Below are 11363 nucleotides of genomic sequence, written 5' to 3' on the forward strand. Positions count from 1 at the left end.
GTTCAATAAGGCAACTGAAAACTTAAAGGTTTCTATTGCTTAATTTGCCAATCTGCTAATGAAATTGTTAAGGATAATGTTCCTTATGGTGCCGAGTTATTATGCCAAGAGCAATGGCTTCCATAAACATCTTTAATGTAACGAAAATCTATTTCCAAAAGTTTTTAAAGACTTTCAGAAATGGATGTCAGGAAACCATTAAGAAGTTTCGAAAATCTATTTTTAAAATTTTTTAAAGATTTTCAAAAATCGATGTTTGAAAGCTTATAAAGGATTTCGAAAATGAATTTTTGAAAGTTCTTGAACGATTCCAACCATCCATTTTCAAAAACCTTCAATAATTTTCAGAAATTCATTTTTGGAATATTCGAATTGCACCCTCAAACTTAAAATCCTAAATTTTACAAAATGAAACATGAAATCAAGTGAAAAACAGAAAAAAAAAATAAATGATTTACCTTTGATTCTAAAGTATCTAATGTCAAGTGGGTGATTGGGGCTTAATTTAGAGCTTAATCTTTTAAGGTTTTTAGGGTTTTCAGTTGGAAGAAATAGAAAGAGAAGATGGGTGTGAGGAGATGGGGTATTTAGGTTTTTAATAAATTTATATTTTGGGTTTGAGATGTGTTGAGTAAAAAATTGGGTGTTAATACTAGTGGGGTGTATTGAAAAGAAGCTAGAGTGCAAATAGCAAATCCTAAGAAAAAAAACATAAGAACGCACATTGATACTCCAAATATGGCAAATAAAATTAAAATAAATCAAATTTATTTAAAAAAATGGATGGATTAATGCATTGCATCTTAATTATGCATAAATATAGAATTTTTATTAAATTAATATATTAAATAATACCTTTATTAATATAATACATATATATAAATATAAAATTAAATAAATAATTTAAACTATAATTTAATATATATAGTCAAGATAAGACAGAACACCATTAACTTGCTTTGATGTGATATTAATCTTTTGTGAAAAAATTTTCATTCGATCCCAAATAAAAAAAAAAATTGTACTTATAAGATCTGGATGAATCAAAACCTATTGAATTCGGATTGTTTTATTATCTATATCTCTATTAAAATTTTTCTTTAAAAATTAATTTACCAATTACCATTGTTGTTAATTATCTAAATAAAAAAAACAAGAATGACAAAAAAGTGAAATAAGGTGCCACTTATACACATACGATTTTTTTTTAAATTATCTAATTAAAAACAAAAAAATAAATCAAGAAAAAATAAAAAAGGTAAAAAATGACGAAAAAGGAAAAAATTTGAGAAAGTTAATTGTCATGCAACATTAGCAATGATGAGCTTTCCTTCCAAAATTTATATCACATATTTATATTTTTTATTTTAATTTATTTTTTTATATTTTATATATCCTTTGTTTATATTGTAATTTTTTTTACAGAGTCAATTTGATATTATTGAGAAAAACGTCATTTTTCTTTTACCATAGATTAAAAAAGTTTGAAAAAAATCAAATCTAAGTGTTACGTTACACCTTCATTAATATTTTTTTAAGTAAATTTTTTAATTAAAGAAAATGTGCAAAAAGATGTTTTTAATTGTTAATATAAAATTTACCCTACCCATAACAAAAATATAAAATATAAAAAATATTTATTAAATATACAAAGGAAAGAAAAAAAGAAATGAAGCAAAAATTTTAAGAAAAAGAAAAAATTAAGAAAAGTGAAAAAAATAAAAAAAAAATTGAGTTGACACATAACATCAACAATAATTATTTTATTTTTAAAATATTTATTGTAGATTTTAAAAAAAGATAAAAAATAAAATTCAGATGTGAAGTTGACACATCTATTAATATTATTTTTAGAATAATTATCAAATAAAAAATAACTAAAAAATATTTTTAAAATAATATAAAAAGGCCAACATTAAAAAAAATTAAAATATTTATTAAATAAAAAAGTAAAAAAATTACAAACATAAAAAAATTAAAAAGCCAAAAAAGAATTAAATTACTTAACACATGACATACTTTTGACATCAAATGAGCACTAAAAAATAAAATCTAAAAAATTATTTATTAAATATATAAAAATAAAAAATAAAAAAAGTTTAAAATTAATAAAGAAACACTTGGCATAATTTTAATATCAAGTGGGTTTGACAAAAAAATTAAAAAGATTAATTAATTTTTTTTAAAAGGAAAAAATTAGTATAAAGTGAGTCCAAAAATAAAAATTATATTAAGCATTTTTTTTAAATAGATAAAAAAAGACATTCCACAAAAAAAAAGAGAAAAAAAATAAAATAGGTCTTACAAAAAAATAATAAAAAGTAAATCACACGTTAAGAAATTATGAATCATTTAAAAATAAAAAAAATAAAAAAAATAAAAAACACAAAACGAAAAGTAGATCACACAATACATAGTAGACCCCATTAGAATAAAAAGTATATAAAAATGTAAAAATTTGAAATAAAAAAAAAAAACTCACTAAAAAAAATATAGTCAATTCCATTTTTTAAATATTAAATAAAAAATAAATTGAAAAAACAAAACAAAAAAGTGGGTCCCATTGAACTAATAAAATAAAAAATATATATTAAAAATATTGAAAAAAAAAAGAAGATAAGACCCATCATAAGAAAAAGAAAAAAAAAAAGAAATGTGAGATGTGAGATGTGAAGTGTTTATTTAGGTGTTCACAATAAATCTAAAAAATGTAATATTTATATTATAGATAGATTATTTAGGTGTTCACAATCTCAAATTTTGGTAAATGAAATGCTTTGCTTAAGCACAAGTCATCTGGCTTTTAAAAAACATGGATTTAACAACAGATTTTTTCAAAATATGAGAATTTAGAATCTTTCTCTTTGAAAATTTTTTTGATCTTAAAGACACTACCAGCATGAAGCAATATTTTCTTAGTCTTTAATCATTAAATGAAGTTTTAGTTGAAAAATTCTTTAAAGATTTGACCTTTTTTTTTTTCCATTTCAATCATGGCGATTTAGGTAAATCCATTTAACATTTATCTATTGTAAGTTGCACTAGCTTTCCTTCAAAGTTACTAGCTTGACATTTTGATGAGCCCCAATTGTGGAAATATAAGTAGTTTGTGAATTTCAGTTTTCAACAAAAAAAAAAAGTAAAACAAAGAAAAAGAAAGATAAATCAAGTTTAGTTACCTGATAAATTAACACATCACAACCAACTAAATAAAGATGATTCACCACATGCTTAAAGAGAAAGTAGGAAAAGTGATAAGAATGGGGATTATTTGTCACAAAACAAGAGTTTATTTTGATAAGAATTAGAAAAAATGCAAGAGATGTAATTCTAGAATCTCCAATCAATAATTCATTAGATGATGTGACTCTTACAAATTATTGGCCTTTATATAATAAAGCTTAATAATAATCCTTAAAATCTAAGAGATATTACCATAAAAAAGAAAGAGAAAATATCTGAGATACTTTTAAATTTTTCTTCTAGATTTAGTAATATGGAAGGTTACAAAATTTGTCTAAAAATAAAAAAGATTACATAACCAAATATAATCAAATATAATTTGCATAAATATACTTATATAAGCACACATGCTAAATTCTTATTGGATTTGCACTCCAAGCCCATAATAAGGTCTAATACACGCATAGCCCAATTAATAAAGCCCAATTTATGCATTAAGCCTAAATAGCATAAAATAGCCCAAATGTGCTCAAACACCTTCATAAGTGATCAAGGTGATCATCCTAGGCTCTTCACCATGCTAGAACTCTATATGAGCTTAAATCTATTTAGGTAGAAGATTTAATACTGAATGGAGCTTTTTAGCTCTAGAACAAGTTATAGGATCAATAATTAGTGCAATTGAGTGTTGGCCCATGTCTTCATCATCATGAGCTAAATCACATTCCACTAGATCACTATAATGGTATCCCATCATCTTCCCTTGGTTGAATGTGATTTGCCCTCAAATCAAAGTCTTCATTATCTTCTGAATAAGGTGATAAGTACCGCACATTGAAAATAATAGAAACATCATCCTCACCAGGTAGATCAATCTTGTAGGTATTGTTATTCACCTTGGCAAGCACTTTTAAAAGACCATCAGCTCTTGGCATAAGTTTGGACTTCTTCTTGCTTAGAAACCTTTCCTTGCACAAATGGATCTAAACTAAGACTTCATTTGTTTTGTAGAAAATGACTTTCGAAAAATGATTTCTATATTTTCATGTGTTTATTTGATAAAAAACTAACTAGTAACAAAAAATGACTTATTGGTCAATAGAAAATAAAGCTATTTTTCTGAAAATTATCTTACTCTTTTGAAATGGAGAAGAGAACTTTTGAAAAAGAGCTGTATATGAGTAAAACTACTTATCATTATATTTAAATATAATTTTACTCAAGTTAGACCTTGTACAAGATTTTTTAAACTAAAATTTAATTTGACCCAATCCAAAATATTATTATATTCATAAATAATATTTTTATTTTATTTTACTTAAAAAATTAAAATATTTATATTAAAATTTTTTTAATATTTTAATTTTAAATTTTTTATAGGTTTATTCAAGTAAGACTTTTAACATTATATTTTAAGTTCGAACTTGATTTGATTCAACTTAAAATATTATTATATTAATAAAAATATTTTATTTAATTTTAATTAAAAAATTAAAATATTAACATTAAAAAGTCTTTTGATATTTCAATTTTAAATATTTTTATTTTGTATATTATTAAACATAAATATTTTTAATATTTCAATAATAAATAATATTATTTATATTTTAATAACAAATCATGTAAAATAATATTTTTATTATTTTAATAATTAATGTTAAACAATATAATAATATTATTTTCTCAATAATAATTTCTTGTTATTTTTTACTTTAAAATATATAATTTTTTATTTTTATTTATTACGGTATTTATAATACTATTTTAATAATAGATATAAATAAAAAAAGATTTTTATTATTATTTAATAATAAATACTTTCAATATAAAATATAAACATTTTAATAATAAATATTACTATTTTAATATTAATAAAATAATATTTTAAGAATAGTAATACTATTTTAAATATTTTAAAATATTAATATAAAGAATAATAAATAGTTTTATTTTAAGTATTTTTATATTAATATAATATTTTAATATTAAATATTATTATTAAAATATAATTATTCTTGAATATTAATAATTTTAATAATAAATAATGTCAATATACTTTAATAATAAATACATTTTAATATTTTAATAGTTATATTAATATTATTTGAAAAAAGAAACAAATTTTTTTAAAAAAAAACCAAACAATAGAAAATATTTTTTATTAATTCATTCAAAAAATAGAAAATCTCTACTTTTTAAAAAATACAAACAGTTTTCAAAAAATATTTCCTGAAAGCCAATTTCAACAAAACAACTGAAGCCTAAGTAACCAAGCCCAAATTGGACTTTTTTCCTTTGTTGGAATCTTATAAATTGCTTTTTTTTTTATCAATTTACTTCTAAACAAACTCATGCATCTTCTTCACCATCTCAGCTTTTTTCTTACCATTCATGCATATTTTTTCATCAATTGGAAGTGGTGTTAAGCCAAGTGGTGTTATGGGATTAAATCTAAAGGCCACCTTAAATGATGAGTGTTTGGTAGCACTATACACACTTCGATTCTAAGCAAATTCAACAAAAGACTAAGCATTCATCCCAATTCTTTAAACTTTTAGAAACAACAGCTTTATGTAAAAAAGATAAAGTTCGATTGACTACCTCTGTTTGCCTATATGTTTGTGGATGACAAGCCATACTAAAAAGTAATCACGTTCCAAGCTTCCTCCACAATATCTTCCAGAAGTAACTTAAAAATTTGGTATCACGGTATGAAATAATAGGTTTAGAAACTCCATATAATCTCACAATCTCCTTGAAGAATAAATCAAAAATATAACTAGCATCATCAATTTTTATGGCATGTAACAAAGTGTAACATCTTTGAGAATCTATCAACAACCATCATCATCAAATCTTTACCAATGTGTCCTTGGTAAATCAAGTACAAAATCCATGCTAATATCCATCCATGAATGGTCTAGAATTGGTAATGGTATAAACAGTCCATGGGCACCTTTTTTGCTCTTAACCTTTTTATAAGTCAAATATCTAGAAACAATATGTTGCACATCATGCTTCATACTTGACCAATGAAAGTGTTCTTTGAGTATCCCCAATGTCTTCTTTTCTCTAAGTTGCCTAGTTAATCTGTAACCATTTGCTTCCCTCACCAATAATTCTCTAATTGATCTATAATGAATACATAACCTCTTAAACTTGAAAAGATAATCATCATGATGATAATAACCTTTAATAGCACATTTTTCATAAGTCAAGTAAATAGAAGAGAAGTATGAATCATCTTTATACTAACCTTTAATCAATTCAAACCCCATTAATTTAGCATTTAGCAAAGAAAGCAAAATATACCTCTTTGATAATGCATTTGCCACAATGTTAGAATTTCCTTTTTTGAATTTGATAATATGAGGAAAAGTCTTTAAAAACTCTACCCATTTGCCATGCCTCCTACTTAGCTTGTTTTAACCTTTCAAATGCTTCAATGTTTCAAGATCTATATGTATCACAAACTCTTTAGGCAATAAATAATGCTGCCAAGTCCCAAATCAAAGCATAGAACTCCTTATCATAGACAAATAATTCAATCTAGCCCTATAAAGCTTCTCACTAAAGTAAGCAAACGGCTTATTTTTTTACATTAACACAGCTCTAATTCTTACCCATGAGGCATCACATTCAATCTCAAACATCTTGGAAAAGTTAAGAAGAGCTAGTATAGGAGTAGTACATAGTTTTTTCTTGATAAACTCAAAACTCATTTGTGTTTTTTCACCCTATTGGAATACAACTCCTTTCTTTATTAACTCAATCAATAGAACTAAGATAGTGCTAAAATTCTTCACTAATCTCTTATAAAATGATGCCAAACCATGAAAACTTTTTATTTCCAAAACAATAGTTGAAATTGGCCATTCTTGGATTGCTTTTACCTTTTCTTCATCAATTTCAACCTCATATTCTGAAATCACATAGCCAAGAAAGATAACTCGATATTGGCAAAAGTGATACTTTTTCAGTTTCTAAACAGCCTCTCTTGTCGTAAAATTTTAAATACTTCTTTAAAATGTTGCACATGCTCTTTCAAGTTTTTACTATACATCAAAATATCATCAAAATACACCACAACAAACTTACCAATGAACTTATGCAAAACATGGTTCATCAATCTCGTGAATGTCCTTAGTGCATTTGATAAATAAATCAAATGATATCACCATACACTCATACAATCCATTCTTGGTCTTAAAAGTTATTTTCCATTTATCTCTTTTTTTCATGTGAATTTAATGATACCTTATCTTTAATCCACCTTGAAAAATGATCTTGACCCAAGTAGCTCATCAAGTATGTCATCTAGCCTTGGAATTGAATATTAATATTTGATAATGATCTTATTGGCTACATGACTATCAACACACATCTGTATAGTTCCATCCTTTTTAGGAACCAATAAAGCAGGTATGAAATAAGGACTTATGGACTCTCACACCAAGCCCCTCTCTAGTAGCTCATTCACTTGCCTTTATAGTTCTTTAGCCTTTTTGATATTGTATCTATAAGTTGGTTTGTTTGGCTAAGTAAACCTAGGAATGAGATAAATTTGATGCCCAATCCCCATAATCTCATTGGCAACTTATCTAGAAAAACATTTGTAAACTCCCTAAAAAACTTTTCAACTTGCGACAATAATGGATAATCCTTCTTTTAAATCACCTTTTTGACAAATAACATCAACACCAAATCAAAATTTGACAAGGCCTTCTCCATTTATTTCTTGTTTGCAAGCAAGCTTTTTTTTTTTCCATTCTCCATCAATAACTATCCTTTTGCACTTATTATGGGTTGAATGGTGCTAACACAATGTGTTTTCCATCATTTGTGAAAGAATAGGTTTTTTTAAACCCATCATGTATAGCACACCTATCAAACTACCATAGTCGCCCTAGAAAAATATGTCCCGCACTTATTGGTACTATATCACAGCATCTCATCCTTGTAAGTCTTCCCAACAAAAAGTGACACCTTCACTTGCTTGGTGACTTTAACCTTTCTTGATTCATTCAAACAATGCAGCTTGTATAAATGAAGATGTTTGATTGTAGCTAAATTTAGTTTTTTCACTAAAATAGTGGATGCCACATTTGTATAACTCCCTCTATCAATAATCACAGCATAAACTTTTTAATTGATAGTGTACCTAGTGTGAAAAATGTTTTTTTGCTGATCATCACTAACTTTAGCTTGTAAATTGAATACCTGTTTAATGACAAGAAATTCACCTTCATTTGCATGTTCCACAGCATCCTCCTTTAATCCATTTTCTTTTTCTTTAAAATTTGCCTTATCTCACTTTAAACGGTATCTTGTGCTTCTTGAACAAATCATAACCTCTTGTTTGGACATACAGTTGCTATATACCCCAAACTGAGACACTTGAAGCACTTGGTATCTCAAGCTTTCTTTAGAGGTGTATGCTCAACCACTTTATTTTTCCTTTATCTATTTCAACTAGCGATTTGCTCAAACTTTCCTTCTATAACTTCTTTAGAGTTTCCTTAAAAATAGCCTATGAAGGTGTAGACATAGATTCATTCCCCTTGCTTCCAATCGACTTTGAAACACTAGATCTATCTTGGTCCCTCTTAAGTTGCCTTTTAACTTTTATGGAAAGCTTAATCACATCCTTCAAAAATACATAAGACTACAACTCCATGTTATGCACAATCTCCCTATTCAGTCCTCTAAGAACCATATTATGGTCTACTCTCGGGGTTTTCACAACTCACATCAGATCGCATCATCATCATTTCAAACTCCTTCACATAATCTTCAATATACATACCTCTTTGTTGAAGAATTTGAAGCTTGATATACAACTTTTGGCAGTAATATTCAAGAATAAAGTGTTTTTGTATCAACTGCTTCATAACTCTCTAACTATGAATCTCGTTCTCTCCATCACATTTTCTTTGTGCTTTGATGTTTTTCCATCATAAATTAGCATAATTGGTAAACTTGAAAGTAGCAAGTTTACACTTTTTTCACCTTAAAATAGTAACATTTTCTCCATGTAGTACACCCACTCTACGTATTCTTTAGGTGAGCTAGTCCTTTTGAATGAAAGGATTTTCATTTTAATGTTGTTGCTTGAATCCCTATGTTGCCTCATTGGTCTAAGGCATTTTTCCGTTCCACCATCTATTCCAAATTTATCCTCTTCTTTGTCTTAATCATAGGCAGCCCTTCTCTGTGCTTATGGCCCCCGTTGCTTATGAGTTGTTGCATCTCCAATTATTTAAAAGCTTAAGTCAAACAAGCAAGTTTTTCCATCATCTCTTCTTACCTTCGTTATATTCTTAGTATTTATGCTTGCTCCAAAGACATTCCCTTTGCTCCAAACTAATAATTGATGCAATTGAGTGCTGATCCATGTCTGCTCCATTATGAGCTAAATTAATCTCCGCTAGATCACTATGATGGATCCGATTATATTTATTTCTTTATCTATATTTTTTTAACACTTCCGTATATATCTATGAAATTAGAGACTATCCCACTATTAGTAAAATCCAGTTTAAATTTTTTTTTAACACTCGAACTGAAAAAAAAATTAATAGAATTTAGATAAAATTCCTTATATCTTTTTCTTTCATCTATTCTCTAATCAAGATTTGAAGTGTATGAATTTAATAACAGACTGCTGTTCGCTTGGGATCATGGTGTCAAGTGTCTTGTTTTTTGAATCTGAAGACGCCTTACTGGCACTGCAAAAATTGCGATAATCTGTGTGCACAAGAAAAATCCTTTATTTTAGGTGTTAACAGATAGTAGACCTTTGTTAAGCAGAGATTGATATTGTTTAAAGCAAATTCTTTCGATTTCTTGACACGTTGGACGTTTCGTGACAATTTTCAAGTTTCCAAGCTTATTGTTCCTACAAATATCTTAGTTGATTTCATGCAGGATAATATTAATGGTTTAGCAACTTGTATTGATTAAGCGGTTTTAAACTTTTGTTAATAAAATAAATAAATAAAGTCTAAGTACATGTATGCAGAATTTAGAGAATTACAAGAATGAGATTCTAGAAATTGTACAAATACCCATTTTACTACTATTAACGTTAAAAAAAAAAAAAAGGCAAAAATATTTCTACTCCCAATACTGTATTCCAATTTACATTGTATAAGGTTACTGATATAACACTTTCTGTTTTAGGAAGGAAAAATCTATTAGATTTTAAGGGATAAAAGATATAAAAAGTCCGTGAATTGTAATTAAAAATTATTTAAATTATTTATTTTTTAAAAAATCAATTTATCTCTTTAATTTATCTATATTCAATTAAATTTTTATTTGAATGAAAAAGTTAACATTATTATTTTTTATCAATTAAGATAAAATTTTATATAACATCAATAAAATAGATAGAAGTTTGTCACATGACATAATTAATATCTATGAAAGTTAAATAAAATAAAATTTTCTTCCTTTCCTCTTTTTCTTCTTTATTCTCTCCCGTCATCTCTATTTAAAATCCCTCTAAAAGTTCAATTGACTATAATTAGGAGATTGATTGGCTCAATTTCGTGATTAAATTTCATCTAATTAAGAGTTTAATTAAATCAAAATAAAAAATTAAAAACTTGATTGATTGTAATAAAATGTTAAGAATTTAAATGATTATTAAATTATAATTTAATAACTTTTTTTATCCTCTAGTCTATTTTAAAGTATAGGCTTATACAGTATATATTGATTTTGATTTCCCTACCCAAAAAACTATATATATATATATATATATATATATATATATATATATATGAGAAATGATCAACTTACACATAATAAAACTAAAAAAGTTTTACACATTTTTTTAACTATTGATTTTAATTTATCCAATGAATGAGATTAAATTTTTTTTTTTTTCATTTGTCACTCTCATTTTTTAAATATATTAAAATCAATAATTAAAAAAATATGTAAAACTTTTTCATTTTATACTATATAAATGGATCCATATATTAAGCATGTTTTTATTTTCCTTTTTGTCTGAAGTTCAAGAGTTGTAATCTCTTAGACCTGAAGATTTGGAATCCTTTTCAGAGATTTAGGCTCAATCTTGAAACACAAATTCCCAGGCCAATATTAATCCAATGAAGAAGTGGACTAAACCCAATTTATTTTTTTTTTTCCAGGAGATTAACTATTAAGCC

The sequence above is a fragment of the Durio zibethinus genome, chromosome 24, assembly GCF_047325235.1.
Source record: "Durio zibethinus cultivar Kanyao isolate XHJ-2024 chromosome 24, ASM4732523v1, whole genome shotgun sequence".
Classification (NCBI taxonomy): Eukaryota; Viridiplantae; Streptophyta; class Magnoliopsida; order Malvales; family Malvaceae; genus Durio; species Durio zibethinus.